The 21947-nt window shown below is 46.3% G+C and overlaps 1 protein-coding gene across 1 annotated transcript in view; it reads left to right on the top strand.

Annotated features, from left to right (window-relative positions):
- The first annotated feature begins 2438 nt into the window (after positions 1-2438).
- LOC144772897 (uncharacterized) overlaps positions 2439-21947 on the top strand; it is a 64297-nt gene continuing 44788 nt past the window's right edge. The window contains exon 1 of the mRNA XM_078657573.1: positions 2439-2566. The gene's annotated coding sequence lies outside the window, so the exon portion shown is untranslated. The remainder of the gene's footprint in view (positions 2567-21947) is intronic.

Raw genomic sequence — 21947 nt, 5'->3', positions numbered from 1 at the left:
TATTTTGGCCACCACAAGTGTGGAAGGGTATGCTCAGACATGAGTCCCTTGCTCACTGCACCATCAGGATTCAAGCAAGCCGGGCCGAAGACGGCTGTAATGCCAGAAACCGGTCCCCGGAAGCTTGTTTCCTTTCCAGTGAAGAATTGGCTTGGTAGTTTGGTCTGCCCTGTTCCCATGATGCACTGGGCCAGGGACAGACTAATTTGCATAAAGCCAGGTTCTGAACTGGGATGGTGCAGTGAGCTAAAAAACGGTGATGGATCAAGCCCTGATCTGTTGACTGGGTAGGAGTGTTCTGATTAACTCAGATACTCTGTCCATCACCACCCCCTTTTTGAAATATTTTCCTATCACCATGGGAACATCACTTTTTGAGACGTTCCGGTGGCGATAGGGGGGTTCGCCTTATTTACAAGGCAACGTTAAGCCACTTAACGGTTCCTTAACAAATAAGACGCCCTGTCACCAAATGCTTAGCGTGAAAAGGGTGGACAGTGGGTGTTGCGGTGGGCATTTCCCCTGCAACACCCATTGATTTTGATGCTGCCACCTATTTACAAGAGCAGCGTAAATGGGAGGCAGCGCCAAAATTAAGGCCAGGGAAATCCTGGTCTTAACTTGTCAAAACAAGGTGAAATGCTTCATTTCTCCTCGTTTTTGCAAAACGCCTTGGATTATTTATGTTCAGGAAGGTGACCCTTCCTGCACATCAACAATCTTAAAAAAAATGACATTTTGTAACTTCCATGTGTGCTGCATTAAGCAGCACACGTAGAAGTGACAAAACGACATTTCAAGATGGTTTATGTGCAGGAAGGGGGACCTTCCTATACATAAACAATCTGCCCCTGTTAAGTGTAGCGCAAGCACAGGGGAAACGCAGGGCTGCACCATATTCTTGTACATATGGTGCAGCCCTGCGTTTGTGAAGTGGCGGAGGGTGTTGTTAAGCCAAGGAGGCTAACAACATTCTGCCACTTCTGTTGTATTTTATATTGAAAGAATTTGCAAGAAAACGAAAAAGGTTAGTGGGAAGGTTGGTGCTGCATCTCCGTGACTAACTTTTCAATGGTTGGTTTTATTTCGCAGTACGAGGCTCCTGCTCCTGCCAGGGCCAGAGTGGAAACCCAAAGCAGCCCTGGCAAATGATTTCAGACCAGTCCCCATAGGGTGCATACCAAGTGCAGTGAGTGAGTCTGATCTCTATAAAGGGGGATTTGGGAGGCTCTCCCCCTAAGAAATGTAGGAAACAATGGTGCAGTCTACACCACATTTATCATTATATATTGAATTGTATTCACTTTTAAAGAATAGTAAATAAAGACCTATGAACCAGAATACGAAAATCTTTCTGGGGGTTCTTCAATGATTCTCCCAGTATCACCCTCCAGCAGTGCTTCTCATCTCTCCAAAGCCCCTCTGTCACGTTTATTTCGTTTTTATAGCACCTCTCATACCAGTGTAGGATGTCAGAGCGATTTACATCACACACATATAAAGACAGCGAATCCTACGTGTAAATCAGTGTAAATCAGTGTATAGAAAATGTTACATAAGGCACAGGGGACTACAAGGTGTAGAAATCACATATCATTCATCCTGGTAGGCTTTTTAAAGTGTGCTTGGTCTGGAGAAGCACAAAATCAGGATTCAGAACATAACAAAATGGTTACCATTGACTTTAACACCAAAATAAAACTTTTTAGCTGCATCAGTATAATGAAACTGGGAAAAAATATGTCACAAACTTGTACCTTGCAGTTTGCAAGCAGCTGTTTGAGGACAGTTTGTAGGTCACTGTGCTAGATTACGATTGTCATTTATGAACTGCACTTTAACAAAAGGATCTCTCTGACAAAAGCAGTAACCCACTGACCTATGCATATAAAATACTGTTTTGTAAAATGCATGGTGCAAGTTCATTGCAGTAGGCATATTACCCTCTGTGCTACATTAGATAAGTCAAAGCTGCTTCTGGACAAAACTCTCATCTCTCTCCAGCAGGGACATTAATCACAGGCGTTATCTTGACACTTTTATTGTTCTTTGAAAACTGCTAATTAAACAAGATACTTTTTAGTGCTTTTAAAACTGCTGCCTGTGGACCCCCTGGGAAAGTGACAGGGACCCCTGGGGGTCCGCGGACCACAGTTTGGGAAACACTGCTCTAGGGGATAACATCCTCTGGATACATCCCAGCCGTTGATATCTTCCCAAAGCGCCAAGAGGCCAGGCGCTTGGCGATCGCGGCGCTACACTAATGCCCAATAACCTAGAATGTCCGCGCGATACATCCCTTTACCCCCCTTCCGCACCAGGGCAGGCACAGTCAGACGTTGGTCCCTGAAGCCCTGGCTCAGCACTTCCAGGGCAGGAACGACCCCTCCATTTCCTAGGACAAACAAAGGCAGGAAGCTCCTCCCCTTTGGCACCTCTTCCTGCCCCGGTAAGTGTCCCGGGCTGCCCCCTGTCCCTGCTGCAGTCCCGGCGCGGCCCCTGTCGCCGAAGCACCCCCTGGACGGTCGGGACCCCCCAGGAGCCACGGAACGAGTCCTCTCTCCAGGTGAGGCGGGCACAGGGTGCCCCACTGGCACCGGGGCACCCCGGGGGTGAGTGAGCGGCTCGGTCATGTCGGGCGGTGTTTCCTCGGCAGGTTGGAGCCTCCGAGGAGCAGGCTGGGCTTGAATGGAGTCAGTCACAAGCTGGGCAGTAATCAGGGAAAGGGCAGACTATTCGCTCTGGAAAGGCCAGTAGCGCTGGGTCAGAGTCAGTCACAAGGAAGGGCCACTGGCTCTCAAGATGCGCTGTGTCAGTGGCAGACAGGGGCCAGGCTGCAGACTTGGCGCTATGAAGAGAAACAGGCCCATAACGACCTACCCAACGTGACAGGGCGGCGGGCCAGGTGCATCCTTGGTGTCCTAATGAGCTAGATACTAGACATGCGCACTTAGTCTTCAGCTACTCCAGCCTGACCATCTTGTGTGTTCAAGCTAGTCACGTGACAGGCATGTGTATACGTTTCCACTTGCAAGTAATGCAAACTCTTCTTGCGTTACATGATTGTGCCACAATTTTTGTTTTGCTCATTACCCACTGCTAGTTCGTTATTTATGTATTTGTTTTCCCTTCACTTATGCCTTGTGTGTATATCTATGAGATTACAAATGGACATCACTTCAGTTCATTGATGGGAGGTTTTTCCTTGCTCCCCTGCGTAAACCCCTTCCTCTCTATTACAATATTTGTTTTTAAATGGCTGCTTTGCGCATTGGATTTGATATTTTAGTGTTTATATGTACAGAAATGTATCAATGTTTTATGCAAACTTTTATGCCAGGAACTGTCCAAATAAAGAGTTTTGAGATTAGTCACGTGTCAGTAGTGCCTTGGGTACGCCTATGGCTGGGACAGAGGAAAAGCCATTCACATGTCAGGACTGAACCCCTGGTGGCCCATAGGAATGGGTGGAGGTCAGTCAGGTAAGGCCAGATTATCTGGTAAGGCGGAGGCAAGGTCAGTGGAGAGTCAGGCCGGTGCTTCTGGCTGTCCATAGGTCTGGGGCCATATCAGTCACATGTCAGGACTGAACCCCTAGTAGTACATAGGAATGGATGACGGCCAGATTATCTGGTAAGGTGGAGACAAGGTCAGTCAAAAGTCAGGCCTGTACTTTTGACTGGCCTTAGGGGCGGGGCAAGCCCAGGCACATGCAAGGCCAGTTATCTGGAAGGTAACAGGGATAAACATGGGGAGATTGAGTACTATAGGCATTAAATCGCCCCAAGTGAAGGCACAGATACACCGCGTTATTGGCCCACAGCGTTCTCTGGCAGTTTACACAAGCTACCTAAGCTGCTGCAGATGTTTGTACACTACCATCTGATAACAATTTCTCCTGTCCATTCTCAGAAATTCCCAACCAGAAGTGCTTAATTTGAGCCGGTGGTTTCCGGTGCTCAGCATCCCACTCAATTGTCAACACTGGCTCTTATGTTAGTCTGCTACATGGTGGCGCTGTTTGTATGATTTAGAGAGGAGCACAAGAGTTGTTTGTTAATTCGAAATACCTTACAAATGACCAATACCTGCCTCCGAACCCATTCTTACAGCTGTGGGGGCCTGGAAGTGACTGTCACTCTTGGAGTAGTTTTGTTGGCACTGGCAGGGGGATGGGAGGTGCAAGATACAGTGTCATCCTGACAAGGGCCCCAGCACTTATTGTTTCACAAATTAAGCACCGCCAAACAGCTAAAATTCCTGGCAGGGAGGAAAGCATCCATCTGAGCCCAGACAGGCAGCAGCCTCTGTTGTTTTAAAAGAGGGGCCCTGGACAGGAGAGGTTCCTCCAGGTCAGGAAACCGATGTTTCCTGCCCCCTCTGAGCGGTGGTGAAGGCTGACCTGGGGTGGTGGTCGGTGGAAGGGAGAGCAGTGTCATGACGAGGGGAGGGTGAAAAAGAGGAAGATGAGGAGGGGGTATGGAGTGGAGTGCAGTCTTGGAGGGCAGGGTGTGGCGGCGGTAGGTGGGTACTAGTGGGGTGGATAGGAGGTAGGCAGTGTCAATGGGAGCGCGTGGTGGAAAGTGGAGGAGGAGGAAGGATTCTTTGAGGCAAGGGGGTGGAGGTGGTAGGTGTGGCGAGGAGCAACTGGTGGTAGGATGAAGGGACAGAAAGATGGAGGAATAGCAGTCTGGGGGATTAGGAGGGAGGGTGGCCTTGGAGAAAATGTTTGAAGAACATGGCAGCAATAGTGTATTTTATCCAGCTGTGGATTCAGAGGGTAGACTTGTTAAGTATTCCAGTCCTTTCATGGTATGTAAAGCTACCCTGAACGTCATCTGGAGCGATGGGGACCGTCCTCTTCAAGAAAACGTTGACACAATGTTCATCAGAACATCATTTTTTGACACAAACTTCCAAGAAAGGGACCAGGCCTATACTATCAAAAGTGGCCTGGGGGGGCAAGAACCGCACTGGGAGTGTGCTATCACAGACGGGGCCACAGATGCCAGCACAGCTGATTCTGTAAAAGACACCCACAAATAAAATAGTCCCCTTCAGTTCCAGGGACTTGTGGACCACTGAACCTTTTTTATTTTTATTTTTTCGAGGGACCAACAGTTCCGCAGACACTGCTGCCAAACCTCGCTGCTGCTTACTTACAGTCCAATGCATGAGGTGCAGACACTAGCTGCCTTGGCCATCTTTGAATGGGCTTTCAAACCATTCCAAGATGACCATCTACGTGGGCACATGCAGAAACATGCATCTGGGGGCCATCTTTCAATATTTTTATATTTTGTAAAAATATTCAACCATGGCCGCCCACCCATGCCAAGGTGGGCGCGCGTAGGCAGCCCTCTGTCAATTTTTTAAACACTTTCTTTCAAAATTGCTCTTAAGACAGCTGCCAGTGTGTGTGCAGGCACGAGAAGGCATTTTTGAATAGTTTTTGCAATAAGGCTTAACAAAAAGATTTCAAAATGAAAACAAGCTTTGGTAAAGCCAAGAGCTTTGCAGCCAATTCAGACCTACTGGCTTTGCCAATGATTGTTTATATTGTGTATAACATTGTTCTTCACATCATTTTCTATCCCGTCCCATCCAAGCATTTTTTAATATGTTTTGACTGAAAATCTATTTGGAACGGACAGATAAAAAAGACAACATGAAAATAAAAAAAAAATACACAAGTCTCACAATGCGAAGTCAAAGACAAAACAGATAAACAAACTCTACATACTCATATAGAATCGCTACCAATTAAGTTACAGAGAGCTTATAGTATCAGACGGATTACACAAATCTTACTCGCGTACTTCGGGAACAGTAATGATACTCTCTCGCAAAACTTTAGCAGTATAAGTAATTAAATGCCTACGGAAGAGACATGAATTGACAGTCATAACAGAAAGTGCCCACAGGCAGCAAGGAACAAGCAAAAGTAATACATTTCCCGAACCCAACTTGAATTAAGACCCAAATATGAGCTTTTAGTTACATTTTGGGAATGCAATTATTTTGTTTCCTGTAGGGTGCCAGTTTCTTAAAATACACACTTTCTTCTCTAATACAAATGTTTTGGCAGCAATATGCTAGGGATGGGCCACATCATACTTGTGGTGTCCACAATATAGCAGCAAGCACTGGCAACGCCAATAGGTCTCACCTAGGCAAGAGCTATTGGCATTGCCAATGTGTTTTAGCCATGTTGTATAGCAGCGTGGCTGCTGTTCAGCATGGCTATAATTTAGTTGGGTCAGTGGAGTGGCACAGAGCATCGTGAAGTGCAGGGTTCTGGAGTGCAGTGTCATAGAATGCAGTGTCGTAGAGTACATTGAGTGTTGTAGAATGGAGTGTTGGAGAGTAGAGTGAAGTATCAGAGAGTAGAGTGGGGTGTCAAAGAGTGTCACTGTCAGAGTAGTGTGGAGTAGTGTAAGAGTGAAGCAGAGTGGAGTAGTGTAGAGTCAAGGGTGGTGGAGTGGCACTGAGTTGAGGGGGGTAGAGTAACACAGAGTGGAGTAGAGTGGTAAACTAGACTAAGGTGAAGTAGAGTTGAGGGGAGTGGAGTGGAGTGGTGTACCGTGGAGTGGCATAGAGTCACAGAGAGTGGAGTAAAGTGTTGTAGAGTGGAGTAAAGTGTTGTAGAGTGGAATGCCACAGAGTGGATTAGAGTGTGGTGGCATACAGTAGAGTGGAGTAAAGTGGCATAGAGTAGAGCGGAGTAAAGTTTCATGCTGAAGTGGTGCAGCGTGCAGTGTCTTAAAGTGGAGTAAAGTGGAATGGAGTAGAGTGGCAGAGTGTCGTAGAGTGGCATAGTGTGCTGCACAGAGGTGTGTCATAGAATGTTATGTCGTGGAGTGGAGTGTCGTAGAGTGGCATAGAGTGGAGTGTCGCAGAGTGGCATAGAATGGAGTGGCATAGAGTGGAGTGTTGTAGCATGGCATAGAGTGGAGTAAAGTGGAATAGACTGTCTTAAAGTGGCATAGAGTGAATTGGGGCGCAGAGTGTTGTAGAGTGGCGTGGAGTAGAGTGGAGAGTGAGAGATTGGAGTGTGATAGAGTGAAGTGTCGTAGATCGGCCTAGAGCGGAGTGGTGTAGAGTGGAGTGTGGTAGAGTGGCGTGTAAGAGAGTGGCGTGTCAGAGAGTGCCGTAGCATAGAATGGAGTAACATGTAGTAGAGATGAGTAGAGTTGAGTGGCGTAAAGTGTAGTGCCTCAGGGTGGGGTGGAGTGGAGTGGCTTACAGTGGAGTGGAGTGTCATGAAGTGGCATAGCACAGAGAGGAGTAAAGTGTCAAGAGTGGAGTAGCACAGTGTGGAGTGTCAGAGTGGAGTGGAGTAAAATGGCATGGCAAGGAGAGAGTGGAGAGTCAGAGTGGCAGAGTGGAGTGTGGTAGACTGGAATGTCGTTGAGTGAAGTGGCATGGTGTGTAGTAAAGTGGAGTGTCATGGAGTGTAGTAGAGTGGCGTGGAGTATCAGAGAATGTTGTAGAACGGAGTTGTGTGGATTGGCTTAGAGTGGAGTTTAGAAGATTGTCATAGAATGTAGTATAGTGGAGTGGGATAGAGTGGAGTGTTGTAAAGTAGAGTGGAGAGTCGTAGATCAGAGTGGAGCTGCGTAGAGTGGCAGAGCATGGAGGGTCAGGGCATAGAGTGTGAAGTTTCATAGATCGTGTATTGTCGCAGAATGTGGAGTGTCGTAGATTGTGGAGTGTCGTAGATTGTGGAGTGTCGTAGAATGTGGCGTGTCAGAGTGTGGAGTGTCAGAGTGTGGAGTGTCACAGAGTGCTGTAGCATAGAATGGAGTAAAACGTAGTAGAATGGAATAGAGTTGAGAGGCGTAGAGTGGAGTGCCACAGAGTGGGGTAGAGTGGAGTGGAGTGAAGTGTCATGAAGTGGCAGAGTGTCGTAGAGTGAAGTGGTATGGAGAGTAGTAAAGTAGAATGTCATGGAGAGTAGTAAAGTGGCATGCAGTGTCAGAGAGTGAGGCATCGAGTGTCATAGAATACAGGGGTGTGGATTGGCTTAGAGTGGAGCGTAGAAGATTTTCATAAAGTGAAGTATAGTGGAGTGGGTTACAGTTGAGTGTCGTCGAGTAGATTGGAGTGTCAGAGAGTGGAGTGGAGGAGCATGGAGTGTCGGGCGTAGAGTCTGAATTGTCATAGAATGTAAAGTGTTGGAGAATGTAAAATGTCGTAGAATGTGTATTGTCATAAAATGTGCAGTGCTGTAGAATATGTAGAGGCGTAGAGCGGACTGGCATGGAGTGGCATAGAGCGGAGTGGCATAGAGCGGAGTGGTGTAGAGCAGCATAGAGTGGAGTGCAATAGAGTGGAGTGGCTTAGAGTGGATGGGGGTAGAGTGGAGTATGCATGGTTTAGTAGTGCACTGCTATTACAGGTAACCAATTTTCAATTGAAATGACATATTTCCAAAGACATAATTTTTTGTTGCTAAACCTATACAGCGCACAAACGATAAAGTGTGGAAATGGCATCACCTAGTGTATTGCTTTGTTTTGATAGTATTAAACTTTGTTTTCAGCACACATCAGAATTACAAAAATGTGCTGCATTTGTGCTTTCCTAATTGTGATATATTCTGAAATATTTGCAGAGTCGTTTACAGACATTTACATCATGTTGAGTGCTAGATAAAGGCCTTTCCTATCCCACACCCCCATTGGCAGATACATCCTCAGAGAAATACAAATAAAAAAAGCTCCATAGGAACACAGAGTCTGATATTTGAACAAGCCTTAGAATGCCCAGCCAATGTGACAAGATAAAAACAACATTTAAAGGTCTGTTTACAGAAAGTGAGCACTCATGAAACAATACAGTAAACAGGCTATGCTCCTCAGGAGGGACTAACTCAAGATGGACAGCCTATAACAAATAAAGCCAGCTAATAGAAAGTAAGCAACTGAGTTACAAACACAAAGTCAATAGTGAGCAATGGACAGAATGCATTCTTAAGTAAGCTTTCAGAATGTCCCCAAGAAATCATTAGCAAACCATACACTGCGCTGCCTGGTAGGAGTCGACTTACAAATGGGCATCATTATACCAGGACCAGAACTATATCAGGATTGGGGACTATCATGCCAGTGATGCTTACAATATTGCAAGATTTGCTACTATAATGCCAAGTTGTGCTCTACATCTCAGACGTGGCCCCATATGTCAAGGAGGCCATTAGATGGTTATGTGACTGCCAGTGTGGGTCATTGACAGAATGGAGAGGTATATCACACCAAGCACATCCCCAAGTACAAATAGATATGCTTGCACCAAAGCATCAATCAAAGTAGTTTTTTTAGGTCGAGCTTGGGCAGCGCATGCGCTGCTCCAAGGCATGCACTATGGAATATGGATTTGAAGCCCCGCCCACTCTCTGCCCATATTTTTAATTGGCTTTATGTCATTGTCCTTTGTAAACCCTGGCATCTGAGTTGTTATTAGACTTGTTAATCCCTCTTTGGTACCGCCATGTCTGCTTTCGTTCCCTCACATAATGACTGGACCTTTTACTTGTCTTGTTACAAGGTCTGCTTTAGCTTGGCTGTGAGCACTATTTTGTTTCATGATTTGCCCCTATTCCACCCACTACGTCGCAGCACGTCACCCGCTTTTATTTTATTTACTAATGGCAGTCCGCTTTAAATATAGTGGTTGCGTTTCTTTCTTTCTTTATTTTGACAGCGCACTCCCCTTTAAGTATAGCCGTCGCACTTACTTATTATTATTCTTTTGTTTCTTTACTAGCGCCCATGCGGCGCTTTCACATTCATGGAGGCCATGCCCCTTTCTTTAGATAAGCCGCATCTAAAGGTACGTGCGCAGGCGCCAATAAAGTGAAAGCGCAGCATTGGTGCTTTTACAAAACAAAACTTGACAAGCAGATGCTTTTTTTGTCAAAACGCCCCATGCAGAGGTTTCACTTTAATGTCGGACGCATGGACGCTAGTAAACAAACAAATATTTGCTGTGCAATAGGTCTCGCATTTGCAAGAGTTTAAGCTATTGCCTTGCCAATAGCTCAAACACTCATAAATGCGAGACCTATTGCATTGCAAATGCTTGTTTTTTTAATTTACCAATAATCTCCACTCCAGTAGTTGGTCAGCTGCCATCATCTAATCATGGCCTGCTCGGGGACACACTTCTCCTACTCTCAAGCTACCACATTTGGCAGACCCTGCACTCGCACATATGGTGTGATTGATAGTTCAAGGCCTCTGCGACTAGGGGTGAGGGGACACTTAGCGTGCATCCCCCTAGAAGTAGAGCCTTGTGTTATTCTGGTAATTGTAAAAAAAATAGTGTAACTCAGTGAAGGCACAGATGTCAATTCCAGGGAAAATCTCATGGCGGGCCAGAAAAAGTCTAAAAGCTGCACATGGGCACTGCCTTCCCAGACATGGAAGGACGCTCGCCCGTACAGTACTTAAGTATATGTAAGGGCAGAGAGGGGTCTAAGGGGAAGCTGATAGGCCAGAGTGGGCTGAAAGCATAGGTGGGTAGGTAGGTAAGGTCAGCAATGGGGGTTGTATGACATTACAACACGGGCTTTTACCCCACGTGCCATTACGACGCTGTTTTTAGAACGCAAGTCGTTACAACGACTTGCGCTGTAAGCGCTGGATAGTGGAATAGTTAAATTTTCTATTCCAACTCCAGCCCACGTTACAGTAGGGAAGGTGTTGGAATAGAAAATTAAACTATTCCTTTTCCAACAGCGCCCTCCAGCGCAAGTCGTTGAAACGACTTGCGTTGTAAAAGCAGCGTTGTAATGGCAGCGCGTGGTAATGCCCGTGTTGTGATGGTTGCTCACCGCAATGGGTTCAATCAGAGGGGAAGGGGGTGCCCCTGATAGAGCAGGACTTCAGCAGCAAAAAGGCAAGCATGGTAGGTGTGGTGAAGGCTGGGCAGGGAGAATGCCCCATGTACTCAATGCTTGAGAGCAATCCAAGATCAAATAGCAAAGAGATTGAGCCCAATTTAATGCACTGGATAGAAAGATCCAGCTTGGTCGCCATCTACCAAACCTGGGCCTCCAACGAGGACAGTACATGTGCAGAGACTTCAGTCTACATTTTTGGGGTGGTATAAAGCCCAAACCAAGCAGCAAAGCCCAACAGAAATCTGTACATAGCAACAGGATACACAGCCAACATGGAAGGATACACTGAAATGTAGGTACATTTAGAATGCGAATTGAGGACAATCTAGAAGGGATTAGAAACTTAGCTTGGAAGGACAAGGGAGGCTAAAGATTGGGCAGTAGTTTTCTCTGGTTCTCCAGCGCTTATCAAAGGATTTTTGGGTAGCTTAGAGGGGGAGACCAGAACAGAGAGGCATATAGATTAGATGAAGATAAGGGACATAGGAGGAATTGTTTATTTGCATGTGTTTCAGTAGCAGTGATCAATAAAGATTAAAGAGTGGTAAAGTTGCTCTTCGAGCAGCAATTAAAGGATGGATTTTTGGCTAGCCTCCCTCCGCCCTTTGCTAGTAACCCACTACTCATCAGGTTCTTTGACGTCAGTATAACTAATCCCAGAGTCCTAAGTAACTTGAAGTGGAAAAGTCAGGATGCCTTTACTCTGAAAGGGTTAAGCTTGATTTTACAGCTCCTTTCTCCAGGTTGCTAGAGGTGCCTCGTGAAGGAAACAGGATCAATCAGTTCAGTAGCGTTCATGAGTACTGTTAAGTGCTGTGGGGGCAATCATTTTCACAATTTTTAGGTGTCGCTGAGCCAGCGCATGCGCATGCGCTGCTCTGCGAGACATTTAGTGTGTGGCTCCAGAAAATGCTACCACACACTTTTGTGGCGGCCTAGAGCTTGCTATTACGCGCACCTCGCTCTGCCTCTCCAATGCTCACTATGCCTCTCCGTCTTCCTCTTTTCTTAAGGCTGTAACGAAATGAGGCTTGAGAATACTTCTGAGGGGGCCAGGGGGCAACATGTGTGAGCGTGGTTGCTTTTGTGGAAGATTGGGGACGGGCAGAGAAGGAAAAGGACTCTGTCTCTTCCTTACTGCCCAGAGAAGACACGGACAATTTCTGTGCTGGCAGCTGACCCCCCCCCCCTTCTTCCTATTATTCCCTCTCTTTCTGTCTTGCTCCTCACTTACTGAAAACCGTGACTTGAAGAAACAGTTCACAACCTCTCTTTCCTTCTTTCATTTAGTTGCTTCCCTGTGAAATGGATCCAAAAGAGAAAAAAATACTCTTGCAAGAAATACCCTTTTTCTGGCATTTTCCTATTCCAAAGTGCAGCCTCTGGATGGAGAGAAATAAAAGGTTTTAAATATGAAAAATAAATACATAACTAAATAAAGCAAGACAGAGTGGTTGCAAAGTGGCCAGATTGGTTTTATTCACATCCAAACACATCAGCCTCACTTTACAGACTTTGCAGTGAAGCGCTACTTTTGTTGTTTTCTCATCTTTCATTGAACAGCATTGTTGTCCCCAGGTGGGGAAGTGTACCATTCCTGGAGGTACTGCAATACCTGGTTGATGGGTGGATTGGAAAACAAAATGTGTACCTCTGTGTTTATGGATGTGGTATTTTTAACCCCTTCTATAATGGCCGACGGCAACGCTACCTCGCTGGTGCTGCAGTCGGCCAATGGCCGACGCGGCCCGCCTGTTTTGCGGAAGTGCCGCACTTCGCAAAATCGTGGGCGCAGTAGAGGGGTTAAACCATACTGTTTACTTTTACTAAGGATATAAGCAATGGACATTGAAACAGTTCCCTTCAAGGCCCTGTAGTCATGTCCTTAACTTTTCAGCTAAAACCACTCGCTGATTTCTGAATAGTGAGTGAGAGATCGTTAATAAAACCATGTTGTTTCTGCCTACATTTCACATGCTTTACTTAATCTTGCACTCCCAATGAGTGTTTGCTTTTACTTATTTTTTTCAGGCAGCATATTACTCTTATCAAATGCATAATTTAAATTAAGTCGCACCCTGGTGTTTATAGCGGGGCACAATTGGGTTGTAGCTGAAGGCAGTGCGAGTTTCTCTCAGTGGGGAAGAATGGTGTTCAGTGGGGGAGAGCATGTGGCACTATGGCCAGAGCTGTCGAACTTGGAACCGGGAAGCCGGGGTCAGCCTTCAAGACCAGTCCCCCAGACCACTCTCCTGAGGGAGCACATTCCCATGCTAGACTTTAGAAAGCCCCACTAGACCTTAGAATCCCAGGTGTCTTAGCACCAGCAGGTGGACCTTTGAAGTTGAAGTTGAAGTTAAAAGTTTTATAAAGCACTCGATCACCATGCGGTTTCTTGGCGCTGGAGACAGAAAGACCCAGGGGAGACAAGGGAGGCCGCTTAAGGCGAAAAGGCACGAGAAAATAGGAACATCTTAAGAGCTTTACGAAAATCAAGGTAAGTTGGAATAGACCTGATAGAAAATGGAAGGGCGTTCCAGAAGGGGGGGGCCAAGGTGGAAAACCTCATGCCTCCAAACTTTTTCCTCCTGAAGCTGGGGACACATATGAGAAGCTGGGAAAGGAGCGCAAATCTCTATTGGGGACATAGGCTTTGATTTTGGAGTTAATGAAAGCTAGCGCAGTGCCTGCAAGAGCCTGAAAAATCGTGCAACCCACCTTAAATAAGGAACGCTCATGGATAGGCAGCCAATGCAGAGTTTTTAACAGCGGGGTAACGTGATGAAATTTAGGAAGTTTGTGAATCAGTCGGGCAGCCTGGTTTTGAATCAGCTGTAGGCACCGAAGTTCACATGCAGGAACACCCACGTACAGAACATTGCCATAGTCAAGGCGGGACATGATCATAGCAAGGAGAATAAGTTTGAGAGCTGCAAAAGAAAAAAAGCGAGAGATCTTGCGTATAGTGCGAAGTGTCAGAAAACATGATGATACCACAGTACTGATCTGAGAGCGCATTGTGAGGTCATTGCTGATTTTGATCCCCAGGGTTTTTACAGAAGCAAAGGGTAAAGGGGGAGAACCAAGGGAGGGAGGCCAAAAGGTAGAAGTCCAGGGACTGGGAGTGCCGTCCATAAGTACCAACTCGGTCTTATTGGGGTTTAACTTAAGATGGTTGCCATTCATCCAATCGCTAATAAAAGTCATGATAGTTTGAAAATTAAGGGTAGAGGCTGGGAGAGAAGAGTGATTAAAGATCAGCTGGAGGTCATCGGCATAATTAAATACTGTGACCTCCATTTCTTGCAGAGCAGATATAAGCGGAAGAATGTAAAGGTTGAAAAGAAGAGGAGAAAGAGAGGAGCCCCGGGGGACTCCGCAAAGAACAGAGCGTGTAGGAGCAGAAAAGCCTGCCAGCTGAACAGCCTGTGTGCGGTTCCCTAGAAAAGAGGTGAGCCAGGCCAAGGCGGGTCCCCGAATACAGTGCTTTGCAGTGGCAAGTGTGGGTTAACCTTGAAGGCCTGTCCACCACAATCCATACTGAAGTTCACCTCCGCCTTGCGGGCAGGCCTACGAACCAGCACACTCTAGAGCAACAGTGATCCAGTCACTGTGACTCTGTCACTGAGGTCACACGAACCTTGAGCAGGTTAGGGCGTTGCGAACATGGTGACCGCACTAGGTACCTATTTTGGGTGGGTGCGTAGTGTTTGCAAGTATATTGTGGTTTTTAAAAAACTTGCTGCCTCCTTCCTGGGCTCCAGCAACTTTCAGCAACAATAAAAATATCATGATAACTTCGGTGATTAATGTTCTTCCTAGAGATAGATCAGAGTGTTGTCTAGTGGAAAGGTTGACTCCTGGAATGGTGGCACAGAGGGTTAATGTGCATGCTGCAAAGAACATGTACCATGCAGATCACAAAGTGCACATAATGTTAACTAGGTTTGTAGGTTACTGCTTGTGTCAGCGAGATCCTTTTGTTACTTGCAGCACCCATTGGTACCTCCATTGGCCTTGTTTCAGCAGTAGTAGCTGCAACTCACCAAGGATCGGCAATACAGGATTTGCACACACACCAAACTAACTTTGCAAACTTCACACTCTCTGCTCCATGCCGAAGCACTTTTAACATGTGCTACCTGCTCTTGAGCCACTGGAATTATGCAGCAACGGGGGACAAAATGATGCCGCAGTGTTGACTAAATTATGCAACAAAAAAAGGCTGCTGCGTAATGCAATATATTTTCTTAATCTTTAGACATTTTTACATATGTTAAGTCTGCAAATAATCTGCCTCATTAGTATCAGTATAATATACAAATGCAGCAGTGAGAAAGGTGAACAGTCAACCTTTGCAAAGGGCCGTCCACTTTGCAGCAACTCAAGTCACGTTTTTTAGTAACTGTTTATCTGTTTGAGCTACAAAAATGATTAGTTAAAACTGCAAGATTATGCAGTGGATGATGTATTATGTGACAAATATGGCAGAGCCATAATTATATAGAAAACATTTGCAAACTATGATATTTTGCCATTCATGTGTGAACTGCTTTTGTGGAAGAAGGGAGGAGAAGTACTAATGAGAGAAACTGCATGGCTTGGAGACAAGTGGCTTGTGATTCCACTTTTAAGCGTATTTGGGACATTGTGTAATTGGAAATATATTCTACTTTGTGAATGTATTTAAATGCCAATAACTCCTATTAAACCTTAAATAATCAAGTGTATCCATTGGTTGAATTAAATAACACAGTAAGCTGTAACTGGTCTGTGAAATGCCAAACAAATACTAAAAATTGGGATGATTGGCACATTCTGGTCACACCTCTGACTCTCCCCACTGATCCAATCCTTGGGTTATCTCCGCCCTCGGAGTATTCACCCACAGATCCCCTACTTTGTTTCCCCCACTTCGACCACTTGGTACAATCATGGACTTGAAACAGTGCAGCAAGAAAAGGTATATCTACTCTGTCGGGTGAGGAATTGTAAACTCCAGAAGTTTAACTCTTCATCACCCTGGGATTACGCTCTCTTGGGCACATTCCGTCTCTCTCATTTTCCTCTCTCTCTCTCTCTCTCTCTCTCCCCTTCCTTCACTGCCTCTCTCCCTCGCTCTAGTCCTCTCCAATTTCTCATGTTCTCATCCTTTCTTTATCTCGCACTTTCTCTCTCCATCTCTGTATCCTCTCCCCGTGTCTCTTTTTTGGTCTTTGTGGCATTGTCTGTCTAAAGCACACACTCGTCTTTCTCAGTTTATCTGTTTACTTCGCCCACCCCGAAACTCTTGCCTTTTCTTTCCTATCAAGTACTGTTTGAACGAAGCAAGAAAAATAGGATATATTTATTGAAGGTGTTAACCCCTTCGATGCTTATGACGGAACGGTTCCGTCATCAGCGTCGGTTGAGCTGTGCTGATGACGGAACCGTTCCGTCATGACCACACCCGTTTTTTAGAACCTTCAGCACAGCGCGAAAATTCGCGCCGCGCTGAAGGTGTTAAGAATATCGTAACATTTACATCCAGAATGTCAGATTAGAAATATTTTTTCCTTTAAGAGCAATAAAAAGTTTTATTTAAATCTATATCCCTAGAAAACATTTTAATTTCTAATATTGAAAAGTTTTTTCTCTTAATGGAAATTAAATGTTAATGTTTCTGATCAAAGCATGTATTTTCAACACGTGCTTTTTAATCGATGTGTGTAATTGTTAGCTCCATTTTGCTTCAGAGCCGTGTGGGTGCAATACAGATTCCATATGCTTTTCTCATCCGTTTATGACAGCCTGCTGTAAACAGTATAGGCAACTTGTCCCCAAATGAAGCTAATCATCCGGGACACCGACCCTTATTCCTTACAAACTTGCCACAGACAGTCTCAAAGTTCTCCTTGCAATGCCCCTTGACCGGTCTTGATGTTCTGCTTGCTAGGTACAAAGACGATTCAAACAGCTAAACATGTCAAGGCTGACTCAGGAACTACGGGGTTTGTGTCTGCCAAGGACAACTGTCTGGCTTCTCAGGAGAGGAGCAGTAACTCATTTACCTGGCCAGTTTTGCATGATTTACTTGTCTGATTGGCACTTCTTAGTGCTGCCTGTTGGGTATTCTTTGAGACAATTTCTTAAGATTAGATGTCTGGGGAAGAAGTATCCCCTGTGTCCAATAACTCTTTTTATGGTGTATAATCTATCTTCTGCAGATTCTTTACCCCTCCCCCTTCTCTCCTTTTGAGGTTGGGCCAGTACTAGAAAGGTTCCATTGTAGTTGCGGGTTGATACTTACATCTGTCTAGTTTCCCCCTCCTTAGGCTTTGGTTTGCCGCCAGGAAAAACAAGCATTGGCATAGCCAAGAGGTCTTGCCTTTGGGGCCTTATAAGTGTTTAGCCATGCAACAGCAGTTGATATTGATGCACCAAGGATATTGTGCTGCATAACTAAATACTTATAAGGTCCCAAAAGCGAGACCTATTGGCTATGCCAATGCTTGTTATAACTAGTGCTGTAGTCACATACTGAAACTTGGCCAAAGTCGATTTGGCACCAACTGCCGCCATCTTCGATCACATTAAAGCACATGCAGAGTGGATCACCCCTATGGGTAAAAGGTGCAAGGAAGACAAAGTACAATGATAACCCATTTACCATATAGTTAGGGGGTCTGCAATTTGTTTCCACTGGCAATGTTTCGCAAAGTTCTAGATTTTTGCTATTTTTGAGCCTCACAAAAATTCACAGGTTCCCATGCAAAGCTTTTCTCAGTTCAGGGAGATCATTTTAATCAAACTGCAAAATAATTGGTAGCTCAGCTGGACTCTCTAACATAACCCAGCCACGCTAAACAATGCATGCACTTGACTATATCCTGCACAAGTAATACCCTTTAGAAGCTTTTCCATGCAAACACAAATTTTGCAGAGTTGTTGTCTGCAAGTTTTCATTTGCAGAGCTTTTCTAATGCTCAGCGGTATACTGAGTAAGCAAAAAACACCAATTAGATATATGCAAGATAAATTGTCTCAAAAGTTACAATTTTAACTCACATGAGACAAAGGGAAAATCTTTGCGCCCCAACAGGTTAGATGAAGCTGATGGCCCCTGCAACAGGTCGCAAGACCTGGTCATAGACACAGGGGTCTATACAATGGCGACAGAAAAGGGAGGCACAAAGTAGGGACAATGAACCCCAGAGGTTCCTCCAAGGGCCACTGACTTTCCTGGTGCTGGGCATAGTGTAGGTGTACCTTCTGTTGTGGTGGTTGCCTACAAAGTGCTCTTTGTTGTTTCAAAGCACTCCTTGTCATTAGGCTCTGCCATGTGAATGAGGGAACATGTGTGATTTTGTTTGCATGTATAGTGCTTTTAGACCTCTAAGAAAGCATCAAAGCACTTATGGGGGGAAGGAGAAGAGACGGGGGGAAGGAGAAGAGACAGATGGAAGGAACCTTATGTTATACAAGGTCAGTTGATGCCTAAGGCCGTTTCAAAGAACTGAATGACAACAGAAACAAGGAAAGGGTATGATGATGCTATGTTGGTATGTTGGTAACTGTTTAGCACCTAGGCAGAGTGCCACAATGTCACTATTCACTATCTTGTTATGCCGCACACTCTGAGCTAGATCACCCTCGAAGTGCCACTCGCAAGCCGTGAGGAACAGTGCCTTTATCTCCTTAATCCCTGGAATCTGTTTGTACCCTGAAAAGGAGCATCGGCAGCAGCGCTATCCGAGGCGCTAGTGGGAGGCGGAGGAGCGCCAAGTGCATTACTGCTGGACATCGAGGACGGGGCCGGGACTGCGAGGCCCAGCATTCCAAGCGGCCAGGCTATCGCCGCAGCTAGAGCCTCTTCCACGCCCCGCCTCTTCCTATTTAATTGCACTAATCCCCGCGTTCGCGGGACGCGCGCGGGACGAAGCTTGGGGCGAAGCCCGGGCAAAGGGCGGGCCCTCTGAGGCCCTCAGAGACCGAGTGAGGCCGGGCAGGGCCTACTTTCTTTTATTGCACTTATTGATATTAACTGTTGATGCACCTGTCCACAATGGCCCAAAGTCCTGATAAAGCACTCCCTGAGAAGACTGGGGATAACAATATTGGCACACTTGACAATTATTTTACAAGGGCTCTAACTGACTCAGATAGGGAAAAGTCATTGGCAGAGCGCCGGGCAGTGCGCCGTCGCTCTGTCGAATGTATGAAGAACAGGGCTTCCACAGATCCCCCGCTCAACGCCCTTTTCCCTACTGTAGGATGTACTGGCAGCAATGAAGACCTCCTATCCTTGAAGAGTTTCCCACTTTTGTTACGAGATTGCTCCCCAACACCTCTGGTCCTTATAGACCAGCCCATAAGCGATACTCCTCTCTCCAGTCCGATTTTGAGAGATGCTGACCCGACTACCCGGACTCCGGTCCAGGTTAACCCTGCTCAAAACAATCGGAAAAAATCAGTGCCTGTCAAGGTCCATGGCCCACCACCTGCCAAAAGAAGACGGAAGGGTGGGACCCGCAAAAGCCTAAGATCAGTCATACCGACTTTGGTAAATCCTCAAAGTCTAGTACCAGAACTGCCTCGGCCCCAACGGCCGCCCTTTAACACGTCAAACTCGGCACCTCCTTCATCACTGGTACCAGTTGTACAGGCTGTGAACACTACTGTTCAAATTGACATCCCTGATGATCCCTCCCTAACGGACGTACCTACTGCCGTTTCACTGGATAACATGGAACACATAATAAGGTCTTTCATCCTACCCATTATAGAGAGGCTGAAGAGGGTTGAGAAAAGGCTTGAGGACATTGAGTCTGCAATTAGTAATCATGAGGGATTATCCAAGGTACTGGTGAGTGGGGTTGTCCCACCCCCAGCCCTGGTGACGTCGTGCACTCTCAGTGCTTCTAAAGGTATTGTCCAATCTATCAAACTAACAAACCCCAAGCAACAGAGGGCTCTACCCCCTAAGCAGGGTAACAATCTAGTTCCAAATTCAGTTAGTGTAGTTCCGAGGGGACCTGGAAAAGTATCTGCAGGAAACACACGGGAGACCACACGGGGTACCACCAGATATACCAGGTCACCTTCCCGTAAAGGCCCCCAAGTAGAATTACCCCCTGAAGCTGTCCCCTACGTGGTTGTTCTGACAGGGGTCCCTAGATTGCCAGATAATAAGAGGGAAGGGTTTCACCAGTTGAATAACAAAATTATGCACTGGCTCAGCCAATTTAGACCACTCACACAAAACATCAATGGTGACATTGTGCACGTCCGGCGTCTCTCTTGGCTGGGTAGCAGGGTCAAGGACAACAAGGGAGACCTAGTTGTTGTAAATTTTAGAGACCCGCGAGCGGTCAATTATATATTAAATTGGCCCCTAGGTAGTGGCAGCAATTCCATCGTCCCTTGTCCCTTGACTTATTTTTACCCCAGATCCCTAGTGTTTCCCCCCACCTATATTGGTGGCCAGGCACCCCATCAGATTAACTCTTCAGTACCTTACAATACTAGATACCCGTCACAAGTTCCACACCCTTTACCCGCTGCTGACCCCTTCGGGTGGAACATGGTATGGTACCTCCTAGGCTTAATAGAAATACCAATAGGAGAATGGACCACCTGAGACCTTTTACACCCCTGGAGTCAGTAAATAGGTTTGATGTGTTCTCAGGTATGGACGATTGTGATTGAAGATTACAGTCTGACCAGGGCATGGGTGGTCATACAAACGCCATTGGCGAGGGTGTGATCGGTGCGGAACTCCAATCTACCGAACCTCTCGCCGAGTTGGCGGATACCACTGTGGCTACTATACTTGATCTTCCTGCTACACCTCCCGGCGAGCATATATCTTGTTTGTCCATTCTCTCCTGGAATCTGGCCGGACTCCAGGGTAAACTAGACTCCCCTGAGTGGGGGTCTTTTATCGACACACAGGATGTATAACTGTTTTAGGAGACATGGGTACGGGAGGACAAATGGCGATCAGGCTATGCAACCTTTTCAATTCCAGCTAAATGGGAGGGGAAAGGACGGCCCTCGGGGGGCCTCTGCATATGGGTGGCATCCCATCTGGGTTGCAAGGCTAGGGCCCTCAAAACTAATTCCTTGGATGTTCAGTGCGTGCTGTTGGGATGGTCGAACCATACTCAACTCGCGCTGATAAATGTATATTCCAGACCGACGGGTATAACGAAGCCCTCACCCACCTTTGATGAGCTCTCTCTATTTTTGCCCACAATTCCTCAGGGTGCTAGGATCCTGTTGGGGGGAGAGTTTAACTGTCAGTATGAGCCGTTAACCCTGACTATGGAGGGAGCACTTCTGGAGGAGGATGACCAGTGGGGAATTCCGCAATTAGTTGGCCCCCCAGCTAAGCCATGGTCTCCCTTAGCGACACAAATTCTGGCACTCACTCTCAGTAATTCTCTGAGGGCTTGTAATGGTCGAATTAAGAGTGATATCCCTTCAAAACTCACCTTTAATAAACTTGGGCAGGAGTCTCATTTGGACTACATCCTTGTTCAGACATCGGACTGGAACAAGGTCTCTGACTTTGCGGTAGTCCAAAGAACTGACAGCGATCATAATGCGCTGATTCTTTCGCTGGTCTCGCCCAGTGGTCCCACGGGTGATCTGCCGGCAGAGACATCTCTAGATCCTAAATTAATTTTAACTAATAATGATAGGCGCAGAGTGAGGTGGGCCAAGCTCCTGGATAATCCTGCCCATATTTCCGAGCTGTATGCACGGATCCTCCCTATATTTGAACGCGTCGGGCCCTTATTATTCAATCCTCTCCAGAAAAATTGTCTCCCAAGCTGGGCACCTTCCATACGGAACTGGTGGACACCCTTGCGGAACTTTTAAACCCAATTGTGCGGAAAGGGCCCCGCAGGGGGCAAAGACCCTCCTGGTTCAACTCAGCTTGTAGGAAGGCAAAGGCCGACCTCCTCGCTGTATTGAAGCACCCTAGGGACATAGAGATAATAAAGACTAGGAGGGCGGAACTGAAGCAAGCTATCCACCAGGCAAAGGTGGAATG

Source organism: Lissotriton helveticus, chromosome 1_1, assembly GCF_964261635.1.
Source record: "Lissotriton helveticus chromosome 1_1, aLisHel1.1, whole genome shotgun sequence".
Classification (NCBI taxonomy): domain Eukaryota; kingdom Metazoa; phylum Chordata; class Amphibia; order Caudata; family Salamandridae; genus Lissotriton; species Lissotriton helveticus.
The sequence above is the reverse complement of the archived record's forward strand: the minus strand, read 5'-3'. Positions and strand labels throughout refer to the sequence as shown.